Here is a 12,488-nt window from a genome sequence, read left to right as displayed (position 1 = left end):
ATAAGATATTGCTTAAAAGGTTAAGAACTGGCTTTGTAAAATTCATAATGATTCCGCAAATAGTTTTACTTTATTTTCCATTTAAAACTTACTATAGAAATAAAAATCTTATTTAAGTTAGAAGGCTACAAATATCCCTTGTCTCTCTCCCTCAACGAATAAAGGTGCCTGTTGGGAAGGCAAGTGCAGATTGTAAAATAGGTAGCTAGGAGAATGTTCCAGCTGTTAGCTGGTAACTGGTACTACCGGCAAATTATTTGAGTTTGAGTTAAACCAAACGGTAAATCAAAATGCCACCATTGGTGGCACCACAGCCAGAGCCTTCTGTCTTGCCATTAAAAACCCACTCGACACGCATCCGTGAGCAGTTAACAAGGCAGGACAGCAGCTGGATGCCCTACAAAGTACACAAACACACAGAATCACACGTCCATACACACATACACACACATAGACAGGCACATAATATCATTAAAAACAAATTGAGCACATTAATAAATATGAATTATGATGGTTAATAAAAAATTATGGTCCGAGCAACGAAAGAATGAGAATGAAACCAGAAAACTCCCAAAAATAGCAGAGTGTAACATTCAGCAGTTGACACCTTCCAATGCCACATGGCAAGTGCCACGCCCACCGAAACCAAACCCAACCCATTTCAGCCCAGAGAACAAATGGAATCAGGTACTGAACCAAAAAAAAAAAAACAGAAAAAAAACGTTTTTCTGTTGGTGTTGCATAACTTCTGGCGCTTCAAAATGCGAACAGACATCATAAATCAATTTATTGTGCAAAGAGAAAGGGAAAGACAGATGAAAAGAAAGAGAGAGAAAGCAAAGGAGTGGGCATTAGAGTAGATGCCGGTCTCTATCTATAGGATATACCAAATACACACCTCTGTTGACAGTGGTTAAAAATAAAAATGGAAATTTAGCTCCGTCCAAATTTATGCGAATATTTATGCAGGTGTAAACAAGATGCTCGGCTAGATAAATGTAGGAGTTACAAGGCAAAAATGTATGGACTAACCACACACAAACACACAGGTACACACGCACACAGTTAAAGGCCACAGCGGAAAGTCATGAAATTTTGATGACCAAAAATATATTCGATTCTTCTAGGTCTTTAAACTGAGACGGGACAAAGTTAACATCAAAACGATAAGGAAATCAAATTTATTAATTAAATTTGTTAACTTTAGTCGTAAGATAAAATACAATATTATTTTAGTACTTTATCAACTTCAATACAACTCATTTATATGGCTATTAATTTTGTATACAACATTACATATTTGTCATAATGTTTAATATGTTGTAATTTATGTTTAAAGAGCTTATGGCTGGATTTAAAATTTCCACATTTAGATAAGTATATGTTTAACTATAATTGCTTCCGGTATAATAATATAATGTCGATGTGTAAAAAATGAAAACCATTTTACTCAATTAGTTGAGAAGATTTGAGTTATAAATCGTTTGATTTCAACATGATCAAACGAAAATGAAGGCTAAATATTTTCCAGTTGGGAAACCAACTAATCCAATCAAAGCATCAATTGAAGTTTTCCCAGCCTCCAGTTGGTTTCATGTCTATTATGTTTCATTTGAGACAAACTAACAACTGAAGAGCGGCTTCTACTTGTGCTTCTTCAAATGAAGCCGCAGACATTGGCTTTCTTTTGGCACGCAAGGTCTACGTACATACCCCCTACCCCTCAGCTACCGTCTCACCTCTATTGAAAGGAAAAGCTTGTTTAGCACTTAATTAGTTACATTTCACGTCACGTTAAACACATTAAATCTTATCAAAAGATTGAAACTGAATAGCAGAAGCAGCAGACACCGAAAGAAATTGAAAAGAAGAAAGTAACAAAGAAACAAGCGATGAAAGTAGTAAAAAAGTCGAAATCGGATGTGAGTTATGTCACACGCAATGAGAAGGCAAACTGAGATAAATAGAGGACCATAATGGTGATGATGATGATGATGAAGAAAACTCAAAGTCAAACTCAAACTGAAATTGAAATTACAAAACTGTCAAAAATGACAGAGCAGAAAAGAATAACACACAGAAACGAAAGGGTCGTACTTACTTATCTATTTGAAGGCGACGAAGTTTTTATGCCCTGTCCCTTAGCCGCATTACAAGTAAGTCAAATGATTTGATAGCTTCGTAAGTATCAGATAAATTTAATTACCTTAGCTAAAAGGCAAAGACAAGTCACCTCATTAGTCCATGTATGAAAGAAATCTCTATACTTACCCTCGAAAAAGGGTATAAAATAAAGAGGATAAAGAACACTCCATGAGTCAATTTTTTTTTTGCTTTTCCACTCAGATTTTTGCACACTCTCACATTGATGGCGTTACAAATGCTTATTGATGACTCTGATTGCCTGAGAAAAGAAAACTTTTACCCGGCTGTAATTCATGCCTGTCAATTTTCAAAAACGTTCCAAACGGAAAAAATTACAAGCTGACGTTATCACTGAGCGCTATCGAGCGCAAATGAGATGGATTAAAGGACTACAACACAACAACAATAACAAAGCACCAAATATATATATATATATGGGCGTGGCACACAATCGCTTCGTGATTGACAAATCGACGGCTAGAAAATAGAAACAAAACGAAACTTTTATTATTTTCAACAGGGCACCTAACAAAAATATATATCCTCATGGTGCAATCCTCCTTTCGCATCACCATCAACATCATGATGATGATGATGATGTGGGTGAGCTAAGTAGTTAAGCCTGGTGGTCAGGATTTACAACGTTAAATAATAAAAACAAAATGTCCTTCATTCCACAAAGATTGGCATTAAACTTGATGAGCTGTAACGTGACTGCAAATGGTCGACGCTTCAATTAGGAATGTGAATGTGCGGGATGTTTCCGCTATGCTATTCATTTTATATATAGGAAGGGGAATATATCTATTTTATGTAGAACATTTCGACCTAACCAAAATATGGCCAAACAGTGTTGAGTAAAGTATGATCTTAACAAATAAATGATAATGAGAAAATTCTTTATGAAAATTAGGCATTAAAACAACGTTATTTGTCCAGGAAATTCAATATTTAGCCAATGTCTGTAGATAAACAAACATCCATAACAAAAATTAATCGCCAGTCTTTTCTTAACTTAAAAAATTTTAAATCAAGGGTTATAATGGTAAAAAAAAACAATGGAAACGAGTTTGCTTAAATAAAAGATTGAATTTTAAGAGCAAAATAAGATTGTTGTGCGTTTTATTTTCTATAGGTCCTTATATAAAATTTTGAATAAGAATGAATTGTAATATATAAAGGTGTTAATAAAGAAGAAATTTTAATAAATTTGTTAAACCTTTGTTAATAATATAAGCATATTTTGAAAACAGAAATTAGAACAGTGCTTGGAGGGTCGTAGAAGTCAGATGAAGGCATCACTAGTTCCATGTATAAACTTGTTATAATACCATTCTTTGTAATGGAGATATTTTTTGAAGTTCTATTAGCATTATTATTAGCCGCGTTATTTCACACATTGATTCTGAGCTAATCTGATGAAGTCTTTTCTCAAACTTCTGGTCTTTATTCTAAGCTGACAGAGAAGGGACATTCCATGCACTTAATATTCATCTATGTTTATTCTCATTATTTGTTTGGTTCCCGACCTTAAGTAAAATAATTAAATATTCAAAACATCTTGACAGTATGAACATGTTTTATGCCTTTCGGCAATGCTTGGCGTGAAATTTATGCAAAAATCTATTTAGCCAGTTTTGTCTTTTCTTATTCTAATGAAATTTACATTAAACCAAGCAGTTTAAAATTTCATAAAATTAAATAGTAGATGTTTTATTTTTGTCGGCGACAAACAAATATGCAAATTATACCTACTTAACATGGTCTTCCCCTACTCCTTACTCCCTGCATACATACATACATACATGAGTATTTATACACAAATCTTCTATCAATTTATGCATATGTAGATGCCACTTCATGGGGGCATTTACTTTTGAGAAATAAAAAACACATCTTGACAACTACTCAATATGTGTGTGTGTGTGTTTGTGTTTTTGTGTGTGGAGCTTAATTTGTCAAACAAATGGTTGTCTGTCTTTCGGTCTCTCTATTATAGCTTGGAGGCTTGAGAGCTAACTGTAAGTGCTGTCAATCTTTTCGCATTTTTATTTGACTGATTGACGCCTCCGGCTTGGGCTCGTACCACGGTGCGTGTGTGCAATTTATTTTGCCATTGAAAAATTTGCATATTATAAAATGTACAATTTTCGTTTTTTTTGTTGACTGTTTTTAATTGTGATTTGACGTCAGCTTCTTGTGTTTGTGACGGGTATTTGATTTTTCAAATATATAGTGCACAAATTTTTATGCAATAATTCGCTATTGGCTTTTCAATTCTGCCTCTTGACTTTCATATTCATATAATCATATAACATGCTTTTGCCGAATGATTTTTCATCAAATCAGTTTAAAAGTCGTAACGTTTAACAAAAGTCGGTTATAAAAATCAGCCAATGGCTGTTAAATCTTCTTTTCTGGCGATATATGTTAATCTATATTGCTGATGGCTAGACATCTAAATAACATTCTAGATAAGATTATCAAATAATATTAACATAAAGCAAAGAAACTGATTTATTCGTCAGTAGGAAAATAAATTGTGTTTAGAAAGTAGAAACTAAATGCACAACAGAATCTAAAATAGATTTTAGTATCCAAAAAACCGCAAATACTAGTATATGCTAAGTTCTTTCTTTCCAGAAATAAACATAGACTTCTAGAAAACATAATATTATTCTTTCTGGTCCTCTAAAGATAAATTCCTTGGGCTCATTACCTCGGTATCCCTAGTAATTCTCGAAACAAATTCTTCGTGATCAAATTTAGAGGGTTCTACATAGTTCATTCTAAGCAAACTTTTTTTTTACGGCTAATAACTTTGTTCTTATCACTTAATGGAAAGTTTATTTCTACTTAATTGGCGAAATTATAAATTTTGCTATTTATACAAAGGCTTTTAGCTTCTATTATTTGGTTCTCCGTACATCGCCTTGTCACATGCAAAGAGGAATTAAATGTAAGAGTACCTACACTTCAATCCCTTCCTACTCTTCTGTCTTACAGGCATGTTGGTTTGTTGTTGCACATTGTCTAAAAATTGTAGACAATCTGCTTTTCGTTCCACCCACATAAAAAATAAATAGGTATTATACCTACATACATACATATCAACTTTGCCGAAATGCTTCAAAGGTAAAGAGGAAAATAAAACAAAAAATGTTGTTACAATTGATATGTATATTTTTTGGATCTTTGTCTGTTAAGTTGTGAAGCCTTTATTTTTATATATGTGTTTCAGTCATAATTCCCCTTGAAGAGCTATGTAGAACTAATCTTTAACAAAAGAAATGTTTGAATCATTGCAAACTGCGATCCTAAATACAACAATTAACACTGACAAATTTACTCTTAAGTTTAAGTGGTTGTGTTTGGGTTTTACTTCTTGTTTTATTTCTAGTTCATTTAAACTTTTGTAATATTACTGAACCAAATGTTGTATGTCGATGGTGTTTTAATATAATTTTTTTATTTTTGATTCTCCTATCGATTGCTTGTTAGCATATGTTCAATGCTAATTGCTTGATAAATACAATAAACACTCGAAAAGCAATTGTTGTTTGCTTTGATTTTGATAAGTCATGTGTGTGTGTGTGTGTGGGCCTTGATTATTAATTTATTTCTGGGCAATACCAAGCAGACGGTCGGTCGGGCATTTATTCATATCAGCGTTGTGTGATTCATATAAAAATTCTATACGTTATCGTAAGCCTTTTTAAGAAATTTTTCTAAATATTATTTAAGTGCAAAAAACGTTAGTTATTTACTTTAAAAGGGCTTTGTATTTGTTCTTTACTCAAAGGTGATAATTGAAAAAAAAATTCTAAGTACATATGTGCTAAGTTTTTCTATTCTATTTAATGGCCTGGTTTTCTTTCTTTTTCTAAAGTCATAAATCAAACGTTAGCACCTGTGCATACATCACTTTCCCCCGGTGTTGTATCTGTGAGATACATTTTTTTCCTCTCTTTGCAATTGGCTGCATTTCGAAAATTGCTCTAAGCTCTATGATTAATGCGTGTGTGCGTGTGTGTATAGAGTGAGATGTAATCACTTTTCTATCGCTTTTCCACTATATTCATTTGGCAAATGCTCCCTCAAGTGTGAAATATTGATGAGTGAGTGCAACAATGTAACTGCAATTCTGAAATTTAACGATTTAAAAAAAAATTTCCCTTCAATGAAGGTTACAATTGAGTAGCTCTAGTGCCAGTCACTCATCCCCATTGGTACAACATTAATTCACTGCTTAATTAGTCTAGTTAATAAAAATATCTCCTGTGCATAATATTATCATAAAGCTAAAGCGAACTGAACTGCGAATTCGGTTGTTTTTAAAATATCTTTTTACGTCAACAAATTGAAATATATTTTAAATATTGAGATTATCTATTATTTGTATAATCTTAAATTCAGATAGATCTGCATCGGTATTTACCATTAAGTGGTAACAACCACTTATTTTTTATAAATTGAATGTTTGATTACAAGAATATCTCATTGTTGACGTCAGAGACTACGCATATTGTTAACACAAAACTGTCTACCTTGTACCAGTTGCCTTATCAGTTTATCAAAAACACTTGAAGCCAGAAATTTTGGAGTATCTGCTGTCAACCAGTATGAGTACACAATGTTTTTTGATAGCATTCATAATCATTGAGAGCAACTGGTTTTTTAGTTTTCCACTTACTTAATTACAGTGCGGTATTTCTGGCAATCTAAGTACAATCTAATTAAGGGAACATTTATGTTTACACGTCTATGTACGATCAAAAATTTGCTAGTTTATTTCGATAAGAGCTAGACGTGCCTGGTTATGGCAACGACGTAAAAACTTGTGTGGGGAATTCCTATCGAAACTCTCCGTAAGTATCGTACTTGCTTTTCCATTCACAACATAGAAACAAGTTGACTTGTAATTAAAAATAAAAATTGCTGCCACACGCTGAATGAGCCACTTAATGAGTCGCTTAAATTGTCCTCAAGATGACTCGGCCAACAACCAACCAACCAAGTTTCCCCCGCATTTAAAAGTCATTCTGGTCAGTGGGTGTTCCGCTTTATATACTTGTAAATGCATTTTCCGCAGTTTCTGCACAATTTATTTGCAAATATAAAGAATAATGATTGTCATATGCTCTTTCCTTTGGGCCTTGAGTCCAAAAGAAATAATTATTTTTATTTCTTTAACTAAAAATAATGTCGAAACTTTTTAAGCTTTTAAGTCTCAGTTGGATTGTACTTAGCTTATATTTTTTTCGTAACTAGTTTTCATGTAAGTAGGTAATTAAAATAAACAGCCAAATATAAATAAGAAGTTAAAAATTATTGGCAAAAGTCATAAAGTCATGATACATAATAAAAAAAATCCCAAAAAAAAGGCTAATCATAAAGAGCATACAAGAAAATGCCTTAAAAATCTTCAAAAATCTGTTAAAGTTAATCAAAAACGTTGTCACGTTTAGTTGATTCCTAAATGTTTTGTTTTTCTCATTCATTTATGGACTCGTAAATTATTGAATGACCAATAAAAGTTTAAATAATAAAAAATATAAATCCTTATGGCATCTTTTGGTTCGTAAAAATACCGCTAGAATGCCTGTTCTTCACATAAATGCCTTGACCCATTTTTTTGAGAGAATTTCCTTTAGCAGAACGCTTATTAATTTGAGTTAATATATTTCTGAAGTTTGTCTCTTTCAAATTAGAAATAAAAGATCGACAACTATTTTGATATCTTATCGAAATTCGACAATGACAATGTATATGTACAGTAATTTGACTAGACTCATATCTAGTTCTACAACCTAAACACAGGGTTCCTAATAGGTTAAATTAACCCAATTTGACGCAATTACATAATCTTCAGAGAGTCTCTCGTTAAATTAATTAAGTGCACTTTTAGATGACTTCAAATGAAATTTTTTCCCAGATAATCATAATTCATAAACTATTTTAACTGTATTCCAACTCTTCTGTTTATAAAGAAAATGCTGATGACATTTTAAGAGAGCGAAAGGAAATTTAAAGTCCGACAAGTCGGTCAGCATCAAGTGCTTGATTCAGCAATTTTTCTTTCAACTAAAACTTATTAATTTTGCAGCTCTCAACTTTTTCTGTCTCCCTCTCGCAGATGGAAAATTCAATTAATTTCAAATGCAATTTTAAGTGCACTTCTGTAAAGCATTTCAATTAGTAGGCACTTCCGCTTTGCTGGGCTTGGCTCTCATCCGTTTTTTGGTTTTTGAGGTTTCTTTTTGGAATTCACATACATACAAATATATGTATATAGATATATTTTTTTGTATTTTTGACTACACAGAACACAAGGCAAACTCCCACTTTTCCCTCAATTCGAATTGAAAAAGCTGATTAATTATGCAAATTTTAATTAGCTCTCAAACCAGAAACGCTTGTGGTTAAAACTCTGTCCAATCTTACTTGGACAATTCAATTTCCTTTTGGCGCTGAAAGTTTATGCAAATATGCATATACAAAGTAGCACTGGAATTATCTACTCCACAAGTACATCTATATGTATATATAGTATGACTTTCTGCCATCAGGAGAACATTCAATTAGCCGGGCATACGCAATGAGTGTCCATCAGCCATATCCCTTGGGCCCCATGGCAGGAGTAAAGTACGCCATGCCCTGCCTTTACTTATATCAACTTGGTGTGGCTTGGCGATTTATTTGTGCTTTTAATTAAAATTACAATATTTGCATTTGGCCCAAAACGATGGACAAATTGCCCTGTGTGGAGTAAAAGTTTGTTTTTGTCTGATTTACGTCTCGTCCATTGGGGTCCCATCGAATGCAAATTGTTTTGACATTTGTTTAGACAGGTCATCAGATATTTACATTACGATTACAGGGCATACACATAAGTTTACTTTTACTTTATCAAGATGTACATAGAGAGTAATTTAGTTTATAGGTTTATTTTTGAGTTAAATATTAATCAATTACAAACAAAATATCACTTATGAGCATAGTCGTTCAAACCATGAACTTTAAAATATAATAAAACAGAAAAGAGTTTAAATAATACTTTAAAATTTACCAATGATAATCCCACTAACTTTATACTTTTCTCTTTATTCCAGGTAAGCAGACTGTTCAGTAACAAATTTAAATTCACATTCAGAGAATATCTAAGTAAGTTCGCAAACATTCTATCTCTATATACTATCTTTATCTGCTTTCGGCAGTGTACTACTTAGTTGACCCAATCGATATTCAAGACAAAACCTCAAAATGGATGATGCTGTGTGTTCAGGACTCACGCAACGAAAGGAACACACAATTTTGCTGCACTTTTTGGGTGCCTTTAGGAATTTTAATTAAGCTGCCGTTCTTTGTGGCATAAATTTAAGGAAAAGAGAAAAAAACAAAATTCCATAGACTTTATTCAGCTCTTCTCTTGCCTCAGCTTTGGCCTCTTTACTAGTGAGTTTGAAACTGTGCTCCCAAGCTAGTTAAGTTCTAGGGCCGCAAATCGTTTACTTTTTATTGCCAACTGTTTGAGCTGCCAAAAAAGAAAAAGAAACACAAGAAATATACAGTAGCAAAACCACAAAATCGAGCAAACGACAAAAATCCATCGAGGCACAAGGTAAACAGTTTGCACTGCGGTCTGCCCTGGCCTAGCTTAGGCCTGGCCCAGCCCGAGTTGAGCTCTACTTTTTGGGTTGGTTGGGTATTTTAAAGATATTGTGCATATATGGCTACAATGCATGCAAAAATCTAGGACTATACCAAGCCGTGCCAGTCGGCCGGCTGGCAAAACACAATTGAGAGCAACTTTGCCTGCAGTTGTTGCCTTTTGCTGCTTGCCATTGCCTTGGTTCATCCGTGTGTTCCTTTTCTTTTTTGCCTTCGTCCTTTGCCAAAACTAATAAATTTTGCATTGTGCATGGCGTTTACCTGTACCTCTTGGATATTACCTTCTTGGGTATGCCACGTGGTTACAGTATGGCCGTATTTTTCCGTGTTGCTTGCCGCGTTATTTTATGCCAAATATTTCATGTTTTATTGGCAGCTCGTCGTTACAGTAGAGTCCTTTTCTTGTTGTATCTCCTCTTTGTATGTCCTTTAAAGTGTTGAGCAAAAGTAATAGGAACTTTAAGAACTTTCCTCTCTTTTTTACGATGCAATTTTACAGTGGCTACAGTTCATGTTAGGAATGAACCTTTTTATAATATTGACAAGAACCGCTAAAAACTCAACTTAAGTGTGCAGCACCAAACGGAAGACAGCTATTGGTAGAAAAGTGATAAAATTGCACACTTTTTGTTGTTTGTTCTAAAGCTACTTTTATAGGTGCTTTTCCATTGAAAAGAAGGTTTATGAGAGCGCGACACAAACGGACGGAGTACTTCTCAATCAAATAGGCTTGGGCAAAGAAATGAAATAGTTTCTCAACAATCTATTAGATGAAAGATAATACTGGGGTTCATAGACAATAAAGTAAACAAAATATAGTTTACCTAACAATTCATTTCTCGGGAATAAGTCTCATATAACAAATAAGGTAAATATTAATATTAATTATTGCACTCAAGCTTTATTTACTGTATTTTTTGTGTCGGTTTATTGTTTCATACGTCAAAAAGTTATTCCAGCTTGTACTTCATAAGGGGACTTTTGTGAGTAGAAAGTATTGAAAATGGGGTTTTTTGGTTTATCGTAGTTTATTAGTACGTATTAAATGCTAAGTTTCTTTGAAAAATCTCTGTGAAAATAAAGTAAAAACTGGAAAATGCAGATCTTGACCCAAACATACTACTCGTATTACTATAGATATGAATATTTTTTCATAGTCCTACAAAAATAGTTCAATGAATATACAGTTAATTAACAATAACCTTCATTGACTTTTTTGGGAGTAAGAATTCATGTTAATTAAATAACAATTGCAATAAAATTTTCAAGTGTTGAGCATTGCAAAGTTTTCCATGAAAATTTAACATATGTAAGTATGTTTGTATCATTTCACATTGTTTTTAAACCCAACAATAACTCGAAGCTAGCAAAAAGGAAAACACAACTAGAATAGTTTATTTGCTTCGCTAAACATATGAAGCAATATAAATTCATGCTCGAAAGGATAGCCGAAATACGATGAAATATTCAAAACGGAAAGGCAGCAAAAGTTTTGTTGAAATATTTTTAGCATTATATACGGAAAATTGCATATGCAAAATGTTCTGTTGGAATTACTTAATGCGCTTTAAAGAGAGAGAGATAGATGGAGACTTGAACATCATGATGGGAATCGTCATTATTGGCTTTGTCATCATCATCATCTTCATCCAATCTCCCTTTTCGCTTATGACAGCTGCTGATGTTAGTGTTATTCTTGTTGGGCAACAACTTTTGTGTGAACATTTTGTTATGTTATGTTATGTCGTTGCTTTTTTGTTGTTGTTTCCACAAAAACATCGGAAACTAACAAAGTTTTGTTATGTCATAAAAACAGCAACAACCAAGACGAAGAAGGTTGTAATAACTAAATGCATCATGTTGAATTCCTTATGCCCTTCTAGGCTTTAACTTAATTATTCAAATAATGATGATTTCTGCTCGATCTTTAGCATAAGAAAAATTAAGATGCCTTTAAGCCTATCTACAATTGGAATATATTATATCCTTTGCTCTATAAGAAGCAAGACCCATTTGGAAGGGTAATAAAGAAAACTATGTGTAAATATTAGACGATGGAGATTGGCGTCCAATGCATTTGTCTACGAGTCCCTCAATCCATAAGGAGGAGCGACAAGGAGTAGGTAAGCAAGTGAGTGCGAGGGAAATAAATTCATGTGTAATCATGTGTAAATCCTTAAAGTTTATTTTCTCCAGTTTCCTTTAACGTGTCCCTTTTTCTTTCCTCCTTTTTTTTTTGTCGTGTCCCTCGTAAACTACAAGGAAATAAATAAACCTATATCAGGTGAAAGAAAAGAAAACATAAAAAAAAAAAAGGTGTTGAGGTAAATGCTTCTAATGGGTTTCGATTAGAAAATATGAACTGAGATGGAAGGAGATTGGTGGGTAATAGTCTAGAAAAGGTAGGCCATTTATACATATTTATATGTATTTTATGTGTATCTGTGTGTAATATGATTTGGGTATAGGCTTTGCCCAATGTCATTGAATGAAATTGATGGATGTAAAAGTAATGAGCTAAATTTCATAGAGGTGAGACCTTTTGAAGAGGACAACTCTGATTAGAAATCAAAAAATGATTGTGAAACTTGGTTAGTTAAATATTTATTTATCTAAAGGATTCAATAGTTTTTGACATTTTGAGAATGGTATCTAGATAATTTATTTGAATT

At 33.1% G+C, this 12,488-nt stretch overlaps 1 protein-coding gene across 3 annotated transcripts in view; it reads left to right on the top strand.

The window, feature by feature from the left end:
* LOC137580561 (beta-1,4-glucuronyltransferase 1) overlaps nt 1–12,488 on the top strand; it is a 69,325-nt gene that overhangs the window by 15,951 nt on the left and 40,886 nt on the right. The gene's annotated exons all lie outside the window — the stretch shown is intronic.

This window comes from Drosophila tropicalis, unplaced genomic scaffold, assembly GCF_018151085.1.
Source record: "Drosophila tropicalis isolate 14030-0801.00 unplaced genomic scaffold, ASM1815108v1 contig_845, whole genome shotgun sequence".
In the NCBI taxonomy this organism is placed as follows: Eukaryota; Metazoa; Arthropoda; class Insecta; order Diptera; family Drosophilidae; genus Drosophila; species Drosophila tropicalis.
This window is presented reverse-complemented; position numbering and strand designations above follow the sequence as displayed.